This window comes from Lissotriton vulgaris, chromosome 1_1 (genome assembly GCF_964263255.1).
Source record: "Lissotriton vulgaris chromosome 1_1, aLisVul1.2, whole genome shotgun sequence".
In the NCBI taxonomy this organism is placed as follows: Eukaryota; Metazoa; Chordata; class Amphibia; order Caudata; family Salamandridae; genus Lissotriton; species Lissotriton vulgaris.
Window position 1 is genome coordinate 422,151,213 of NC_141685.1, and position 10,444 is coordinate 422,161,656.

The 10,444-nt window shown below is 40.8% G+C and overlaps 1 protein-coding gene across 11 annotated transcripts in view; it reads right to left on the bottom strand.

Annotated features, from left to right (window-relative positions):
* DAB1 (DAB adaptor protein 1) overlaps nucleotides 1-7,432 on the bottom strand; it is a 1,411,149-nt gene extending 1,403,717 nt beyond the window's left edge. For all 11 annotated transcript variants that reach the window (XM_086952885.1, XM_086952858.1, XM_086952877.1 and 8 more), the window contains exon 1: nucleotides 7,358-7,432. The gene's annotated coding sequence lies outside the window, so the exon portion shown is untranslated. The remainder of the gene's footprint in view (nucleotides 1-7,357) is intronic.
* Between the last annotated feature and the right edge of the window lie 3,012 nt (nucleotides 7,433-10,444).

Genomic DNA, 10,444 nt, shown 5'->3' on the forward strand with positions numbered 1-10,444 from the left:
TGCCTTATTGTCGTTTGCCCATTTATCTTTTAAAGCCTGTTTTGCAAGTTTTCATTACTTTGCCCTTTCTCAAACAAAAAGTGACAAAAAACGTTAAGAGAGTAACGTGCTTACTTTGAAAGACGCGTTGTTTTGGCACCTGCACTACGACTGTTTTCATTTTGAAAGTCGTGCTTGATTTGCTTGTGCCTCGCTCTTCTGCCAAGCCATTTGTCACCACATCATGACGCCGTCAGTCTACGTAACTTTGGAACAATTTTGGAGCAATTTCCTCCAGAAACGTGCGTAAAGCACGCAATGAGGCAGCCATTTTTTTAGATTGGGAAAACTTGCATTGATTGACATTGAATTCACGCCATAAACAAGGGATTAAAAGCGCGATTCATTAGATTCACGAAATTGTCAATGAATTAACAACGGAAATAATGATCGTACTATGAGGGAATTTTCCAACATTCGTCCAACAAGAAATTCAACAAGATTGGAGCCAATTCAGATAATTTTTTTATTTTAATTAATTGTTTTAATTTCTTTTATTAACAATGCTTTCTTTTCAGGAAAGATATCTATCACTGGACTGTTTGTCATACTATTGATACTTTGGTGTTTTGCTGTGGTTTTACTATGGGTGATCAAAGTATGTCTGCGCCCCCCTCTTTTCTTCTTACCCCTGGGGAGCCTGCCATTCCATGGAAAGAATGGAAAAAAATATTTTTAACTCATGTTTTGGCTACTGTGCTGATAAATATAGTCCAGTGCGTAGGCAAGCCATTTTGCTGCAGAATTTAGGTGTTGAAGGGTGAAGACGTTATGAGAGTTTCCCTGAAGTTTCCTTAGGAAGTGGTGATGGTCAACCTACCAATATTTATGAAATGAGTATGCAAATGTTAGACATCAGATTTATTGATAAAGTCAATGTAGTACTAAGCATGGGCGAATTTTGCGAATCTCGCGTTCGCGAATTTTGCGGATTTGCGAACTCGCAATCTGCAAAATCCGCGAATTCTCGCGAATTTGCGGATTTTTTTTTTTGTGTTCGCACGGGTTTCTGCCAGTTCGCGAGGGTTTTGTACAATTTCGCAAACGCGAACTTACCTGTCGGGTCGCAAGTTTTGCGAACTTGTTGTTTCTACGTGTCCAGCCTGTTTGGGACACTCTTCTTCATCACTGCCACTCTCTGTCACCACTGCCACTCTCTGACTACTCATGCCACCCTCTGGCCCACCCATGCCACCCTCTGTTTCATCACAGCACCCTCTGGTTGTCCAGTCAGTGTACATTATTGTGGCAAAGCAAAGCACACCTTCCCTGCCTCATGTGACCTGAATTAATTTGGGGCTGATTAATGTGTCACAGAATATTTTTTTAGCTGGCACCTGCTTCCTTAGTGCTTCCTGATTAGTGATCTTTTGCACTTGCTAAGTGCTTTCATTGTTGCAAAATTAGTTACAACACCTGCCCTGCCCCAACTGACAATAATGAATTAGGGGCTGATTAATGGATTTGAACTTCCAGCCTGGCTCCTGCTTGTCTCCCTTAGCTGTAATTCAGGACCTTTGTGGCATATGTGTAACTATTCTGAGGTTCAGAGCAGGGTCACATAATAGTTGCAACTGGCAACTGAACTCTGGAGGGGCCCCTCAGGAAGCACTACAGGAAATGGCTACTAATGATGAGCCTGAACTTTTGAACCTGGTAAGTAGTTTCAGTTTTGCTAAGATCGTATTTCTGCAATTTAGCGCTTATTCGCGGGGCGCAAAGTTGTACTGGGAAGCCGCGAACTCACGCGAACAGTGCAAGCAAGCCATAAAATCCGCTGCTCGCGGATTTGCGGATTTTGCGGGAGATTCGCGAATCTCGCGGATTGCGAATTTACCGAAAATCCGCAAAATCCGCGAGCGAAACGGATTTTCCGCCCATGCTTATGTAGTACTTGAGAGACACAAATTCTTTTGCAGAGTACAAAGAGTGGATGAAGACATATTATCATATGTAGCAGCTTTAAGAGGCTTATCTTTGACCTGCAAATTTGAACAACTAGCTGATTCTCTAATACGTGACCAAATAGTTAGATGTACTAACAACAGGAGGGTGCGAGAGAAGTTATTAATCAAAGATTCTACATTAGAAGATGCAATTCAGATAGCTAAAGGTCTAAAGCATACAGATATTTGGATTAAGGAAATGGATAAATGTACTAGTTCTATGGAAAATTAGGAGTCTGGGTCAAAACTCGCATCCAGTAAGGATACTGAGATACAGGCAAACGTTAATGAAACTAAAAAGGTTAAGCCTTATATTAAGTCTTCTAATAATAAAATTGTTGATGAAAGCAATGAGTTTAGTCAACATAAGCCATCTTCGTCATTTGGATCTCGGCCTGTTAAGTGTTACTGTTGTGGTGCACCCGGTCATATTGCTTCTAGCAGCAAGTGCATGGGGAGGAATGCAATTTGTAGAACCTGTGGTAGAAAAGGACATTGTGCTATGGTCTGTAAGACCAAAATGCCATTTGTACACGAAGTTGATGATTATTGTGAAAATGTTCACAAGTTCATTCCTTCCATATATGTGGTTACTACCCAAACTGATGTAAATGTTCAAGAGTTTATTCCTTCCATAGATGTCAGACTGTTGACTACACTGATTTCAACACCATAAAATCTACTATCAATATGGAAAGTACTGATAAGTTAGAAAAGCCACACTATGTCATTAATTTAGATTCTTGGGGTGTAAAAATGCTGATTGATTCTGGTAGTTTGTACACTCTTTTATCAAAAGAAATGTATCTCAAAACATGGGGTGATTTGGGCAATGAAAAAGATTGGAATGTTCCTGACATAAAAGCAGTAGGTTATGGAGGCAAAACCATTGATATTTTAGGCTTGAAATGGATGGTGATTGAGTTTAAATCCAAGATAGTTTATGGACGTGTTTATTTGACCAAACAAGGGTCAAATATATTAGGATGGTGACATCAAAAAGACTTAGGGATTATGTTGAATCCAAATGTGATTGAGCCAGTTCAATCTGTAGTTGTAAATAGTATTGATGATTACGATTCTTTGACACGAATAAATATGCTGATGTATTTACTGAGGAACTAGGAAAACTTAAAGATTTTTCTCATAAAATCATTCTTAAAAGCAGTGCTTCCCCAGTTGTTCACAAGGTCAGGACAGTGCCCCATTTAATGAGAGCTCCATTGCAAGAAGAATTGGACAAATTGTGAAGATTGGGTATAATTGAACAAATTGAGGCTTCTGAGTGATTGGCCCCGATTGTCGTAGTGCCAAAGGATGGAGGAAAGAAAATTCGGCTATGCATTGATCTCCGCGATTTAAATAAGAATATATGGGTGGATCGCCAACCCTTACCCAATATATCGGAAATGCTCACTGCAATGGGTGGAGGAAGTGTGTTTAGTGTGATTGATATGTCAGCAGCCTATCATCAAATAGATCTTGATGAGAAATCTAGACATTTGACGTCGTTTGTAACTCTGCTGGGTGCATTCCGTTATTGTCGAATGCCGTTTGGCCTGGCATCGGCAGTTTTTCAAAGGGTCATGTAAAAAGTGTTGCATGGATTGAAAGATGTCCTCTGTTTTCAAGACAATGTTCTTATTGTAGGGAAGGATTATGATCATCATGATCAAGTGATGGAAAATGTTTTGCGTCGCATGCGTCAGAATGGTTTGACAATCAAAAAGGAAAAATGCCAACTGAGAAGAGATGTGGTGTGTTATCTGGGTCATGAGATCTCTAAGCATGGAATTAGACCTAAAAAAAGTATTGTTTTGGCTATTAAAGAGGCACCAACTCCTAAAAACAAGGAGCAACTTAAAAGTTTCCTAGGTTTAGCGGAATATTGTTCAAAATTTGTGAAAAGATTTACAGACATTGTTGAACCTTTGCGACTGTTAATGAAAACTGGAGTAGAGTTTGTTTGGAATGAGAGTTGCGATAGAGCTTTTCAAGAAGTGAAGGGGGGGATTTTGTCGGCTCCTTGTTTAGGACACTTTGATGTCAAAGCGAAAACCTACGTTACTACTGATGCCAGTGCTGTGGGTATCGGGGCGGTGTTGTCACAAGTGAAAGATGGTGAAGAGAAGGTAAATGGATTTGCATCCAGGAGATTACAAAATGCGGAGACATCATACTCTGTAATAGAAAAGGAAGCTTTGGCATGTTGTTGGGGAATAAAACATTTCAAGTACTTGTTTGGGGTATTCCTTTTAAACTTCGCACGGATCACAAACTTCTTGTACATTTATTTAAAGGTGGAAAAGGGCTAGAAGGGAGTGTAACTCCGTGAATTTCTAGGTGGATTATTTCTGCATTGGAGTATAATTTTGAAATTGAGTATTTGAAGGGTTTGAAAAACATTGTGCCAGATTTTATCTAGGATGCCTATTGATATGAGTGATGGTGAATCTGGAGTTGTGGAAGATTTGATATGTTACACGGAAGAACAAGCTTTTGATAAGGAGGAATGGAATGCCGCAATGTTGGAAGATGTTGTTTTGAAGGAGGTCATCCTGAGAGTATCTAATGGTTGGAATAGTGATCCTAGTCTGGATATGTCTTTCAAAGGGTTCAAGAATGTGGAAGAAGAATTGAGTGTAAGAGAAGGAAAGTTATGGAGGAGGGATAAGCTGGTACCACCGGAAGGTCTTAAAGCAAAGATTATCAGTATTGCTCATGAGGGTCATTTGGGCAGAAATATGACTAAAAGACGCATTCGTCAGTCGTTTTGGTGGCCAAAATTAGACAAGGATGTTGAAAACATTGTCAAGGACTGCTATGCTTGTGCTGCAAGTGATAAGACCAAGATTGTTCGTCAACCACCTCTTTCGTATATTAAGTTTCCTGATCATCCTTGGGAAAAAGTTGCATTGGATTTTCTAAGACCCATTTCAAGATTAGGGACTAATTGTAAATTTCTTATGGTTTTGGTAGATTACCATTCGAAATGGTTTGTTGTGGAGACTGTAAATAGTATTGTATCTGAGAAAGTGATAACATTTTTGGAGAACTTTTTTTGAATGAAGGGATTCCCAAGACGTTGGTTTCAGATAACGGACCACAGTTGGTGTCTAGGGCAATGCAAGATTTCCTTCACAGCATGTGTGAGACATGAAAGGGTTGCCATGTTCAGACCTCAAGCGAATGGTTTGGTCGAGAGGATTAATAGGTTGATTATGGACAACATTCAACTTACTTTGTGTAATGGGTTGTCATGGTCAGATGAGTTGAGAAAGCTAATATGGTCTTACAGGGTAACACCTCATTCTGTGACTGATGTCTCACCATTTGTATCATTGAAGGGAAGGGAGACAGGACTTAAAGAAATACCTGGTTGGTTAAAAGCGAAGGAATGTGTGTGGGTGGATCGTGAGAAGATCAGTAGCAGTGTTGAAAATCAGCAATTGGCTGCTGCATGTTGGTACAATCAAATGAGGGGTGTCAGGTTTCCTACTATTAAGGTGGGTGACTGGGTGGTTGTGAAACGGGGCAGTGATGTTACCAAAGGTGATAGTAAATTCTCCAAACCCTTCAGAGTCAAGGAGGTAAAGAAAAAGTGTGCTGGTTTTGAGGGATGGTTCCACTTGGAGCTATGGTATTATTTCTAAATGTTCATCGCCTTCATTACCATATAATTGAGTATCATTATTTTCTTGTGTATGTATAGGTTTGTTTGAAGCTATTTAAACATGTTTAAATATATGTATGGGGGAAGATGTGTAGAGATGTCTCTATTAGAATCTGCATGTGTTGCTAGGTTACTTGGAATGTGATGATTAGAAAGCTTGTGTACTGGCAGAGTGAAGCTGGTGGATAGAGGAGCTGGAGTTTCCTGTACCTACTCTTCAATAAAAGACTTACATTCAGAAACCTACAATTTTCCTGCTTTCATCTTTACAGTAAGTATAGCTATACCTCCGCACCACAGTACACCTTAGAATGTGTGCTGATAATTTCATTTGGTCACAAAATATGTTGACACACTTCACTTTTCTTGGTGCTGAAGAAAGCCTTAGTACCTAAGTTGAGGCAGAAACTAGGAGTTGTGCAGTCGCGCTCAGCAAAGCTCCGCAAAACGGTAAAAAATCTCAGCAAGCATGCAAAAGTTCCGCTAACACGCAGAATTGCTTGTTCCGCCCGTTCGCGATGCTTTCCTGTTCACGAACTCTGTTTGCGTGCTTGGGGAGAAATATCTTTTGAACACACATTTTGAAAGCGCGAACAAGCAAACAATTCCGCTAAGCCGCGGATCGTGGAATTTTTGGCAATTCCGCTTTCTCCGCGGAACGCGAAATTACCCAAATTCCGCGAGCGGGACAGAATTTACCACCCAGGCCTAGCTCAAACATGTCGACCATTCTATGGGCATAAGGAAGACTAACCAAATCTTCATAATATCTCTTCGTTATTAACCGTGCCCTAGGACCTCAAGAATAAAACTGTGCTAGAGGACCTTAGAGGTACGAACCCTATGATGAAGCATGCCACCAACTAGGTTGGTCGGTGAGGGTTCCTCTTCAAAACCTATTGTTTTTTTCCCTATTCCTGTGCATGGCATTGAGTCCTCCTTGTATCTGGATTCCTATATCGGGTGTGTCCACTCTGCTGTTGATCTAGTAAAGAATAATACCTGATTAGTCACGTTGGCTAATTATGTGTTTTTGTAATAATGCTCTTTACCCATTATTAGGAATTTCATTAACGACACCAGAGGAAATAGGCCAAACCAGGACTCACAAAATGTATTTCAAGGAAACAAAATGAAGAGTAGCTTGTCAAGGTCAGGGCCTATTAATCGCCGTTTGTTAATTTGATTTTTAAACCATCTATTGAATGAAGCGTTTTTTTTAGAACGTTTACCCATACCTCTTTTTTATGCTATAATTAAAGAGTGGGTTTTATACATGTTATCACTGAAAGTCTTTTGAAATTGTTCAAAAAATAATCTTTACTATTTTTCGCATCTCCTGGGCCAATATGAGTTATATTTTACTAACATGAAAATAATATTTGGGGGCAGACGTTAAGACATAAATAGATTACGTTTCTCAGTGCTTCTCTTTTGAAACAAAAAGTCAGCCTTTACAAACTAGGCAAACAAATCCACCAGACATCACACGCCTGTTCAGCCATCTCGTTATTGTGCACTATAAACTTCACACAAACTGGTAATTGATCTTTCTATGCCCTGGGCCAACAATCTGTGCATTCTATTATCTAACACTAAACAAACAATAAAATGTAGACTCTGAACATCTGAGCACACAAAACACTCATTAGTATTTGGCAGTTGTCAATGAAGTCCTAAAACAAGAGCATTACAATACCTGAGGAATGCAGAAGCATGCCTTTTGTCCATAAATGCTAGCCCCGGATCACAGCAACCAATTCTTGTTCACAGCTGAAAACAAGAAAAGAAACAAACTTGTAAAAAGTATTAAAGCAAAACTTTCTGGTTCGTTTCATTTGTGTTAAGAGTGGATTAAACAATTAGCAGAGGGAACATTTCCATGTTGTGGGGATTTGACTCATTCAAATTCTATTTCAATTCCGAATCAGGCACATTTTAAGTTTCATTACATTTACTTTTGTATTCTAAAAAAAAGACAAATGTTTGATGGAAGTAGGCCACTGCACCTGATGTTTTGTGAAATTAGAGGCAGCTCTCCTTATTCTTACGAATATACTACCAGATGTCAGGCAATAGTTAAAAATTCATTACTCATGAATCCAGAAACAACTAAAAATCAGTTCATGTCACGCAAATTCCCAGGGTTCACCGAACGTATCTGCAGTGTCAGTCTCACGTTATTAGGCTAGGTGAGCTGTGCCTGGCCTCTGACATTCTCTAAATAGAGGATAAACAGAGTCAAACACCTCTCACTAAGCGACACTGTGGGTACTGAGGGCTGCTTAGCTTGAAAAACAAGGTACATTTCAGAAACTATTTGTGAAGTACGGTGTGCAATGAACAGCATTACGTTCCTAACCATCTGTAACTGAAACACAGCCTTTAAAAGAACTAAGGGCCCGATGTAGGTAAATCCCATTTACCGAATTTGAAATACCGAATTTTACCGATTCGGTATTTCAAAATCGGTAAATGGGATGTAGGTCCCAACATCTGGAATCGTTACCGATTCCTTACAAATTCGGTATTTACCGATTCGGTAAATACCGAATCGGTATTTGCTATTGAATCCTATGGGCCTTTGAAGCCCAGAGGATTAAAGTCAAATACCGAATCGGTATTTACCGAATCGGTAAATACCGATTTTGGCAAGGGTGCAGGGGGTGTCACTTTGACACCCTCTAGCACCCCCAAAACGGGCATGTGTGCAATGTGGCACACAGACATGCCCTAAGGGCACATCTGTCTGTCACATGGCACATGTGTACATGCACAGATGTGCATGTACACAGGAATCGGTATTTTACCATGGATTTGTATTCCATGGTAAAATACCGATTCTGTAAGCCATGTGCTGATGGAACATTGGCTACCTACATTGCATTTTACCGAATCGTTATCATTACCGAATCGGTAAATATTACCGATTCGGTAAGTTTACCGATTCGGTAATGATAACGATTCGGTAAAATTACCGAAAATGTGCCCCTACATTTCGATAGCCCTTTACCGATCGGAAACGGCCGAAAATCGGTATTTTCAGCCGATTCCGATCGGTAAAGGGCTACCTACATCGGGCCCATAATCACAAAAATGTGTAAAATGCATTCAGTGATCATCAGTGGGTTCAAGGATAAATGTCCACACTCAGTTACAAGCTGTTCATCTATGTTTTTTTTTCTTCTTCAGATGTTGACCTGAAGTTTTGAATAATTTTTAATATCTTTAAGGTAGTCCTAAATAGGTACTCTAGTGGCCTCAAGATTCGGTGTTGGTGTCCCTGGGTAGGGGAGAGACCTTAACACAGTGTACACACATGCAGTGGCGGCTCAACTGCTATTTATGCAGGTCACAAAAGAAAGAGGAAAGGAGATTAGTATCATTTTATTTTTCTATGCGGCACTCAGAGCCAGGTGGGGGTGGGGCTGGGCTCCGTGACGCAAAGCAGAGTGAGGAGTGATTTGCACTCCTTCCAGTGCACACATCTGTTTGGCTGGCCCTCTAGGGTTGGTCAAACCGCCATGCAAACCTGGCATGTTCTCCATTGGCTTAGTTACACAGCCCCGTGGAGAACATACCCAGCTTCCCTTGGCATTGCCTGAGCATCCAAACAGGATGCTCTAACCAATCAAGATGCTGCTTATGCAGCACCCTGATTGGCTGGGAGAGCCCAGAAGATTGAATGTTTCCAGTGCTGTAGCAGACTTGAAGAGGAAAGAGGAGAGGTGGAGGTGAAGAAAAAGGTAAGTTTTTTTTTTATATTCTTTTTAAAAAAAATCAATTTACACCTCCTCCACCTGCCTCACCACCCCATTCTGAGGCAGCCGCCATTGCTCATGTGGTTTCTCTCCAGTGAGTAGCCTCTCTGGGCGACATTACTATTGGATCTGGGTGATAGTCCTGATTAGTGAAGGGTTATAAAATAGTTGTACATCAGGGGAGATGCCTTTTGACCACCAAATGACAATTCAGGTGACCAGCCCTTTACCCCCAGGATTGGGGCCCACTGCTTAATCAACAGATTCCCTTGTGATCTCTGGAATGACTATGAAAACAATTCGTACTGAGAATGCCTGAATGCCTGGGAACTAAGGGGGTGATTGCAGACTCTACTGTGGCACTTGTAGGCTTTCCCTGTGAGTTAACCAAATACCTCAATTGTGAAAGAGCAAGAAAAATGGAGGGAAAATGCTGCACATATGAAAAGAACGCAGTTAGCCCAACCCCACCCCTTAGTCCTCAGGCTACCCAGGGTGTTACCTGCTTGTTTGCATAGTCATGGCAACACCTGTGCATGCTGAAAGTCCGCAGACATCTGCTCTGACTAGAAGCACCCTCGCCTTCCAGCAGGTTCGACAATGCCGCTAAAGCCAGCTATAAGATGATTGAACATTCCTATTGTGGTTTGTTGCACTGGGCTTGCAGAAGATAGACTGAAACTATAACCTGGAGCCAGCTCCAGCTCTGGAAAGATCTTACTCCCAACTAAAGCACCACAGACCATAAATCAGTGCTTAAATGCATGTTGGAGCTGTATGCCGCCCATACTCTTATGGCTAGGGCCAAGGGCGTAGCTTCAGCAGGAGTGTTGGTGGTGTTACATCCCCCTAATAAATGCATTTTCTGATGAATAGTTGGGTACATGTGCTTTCAGTCGGGTATTGTTGCCAGTCCGATTTCACCAGTCATTTTTAAATACTCGCAAAAAACATACTCTTCCTTTCTGTTTTGAAAGTCCTCATAAATATTGTTTATTTCACAAAATATTGTGTTTTCTCTCTTA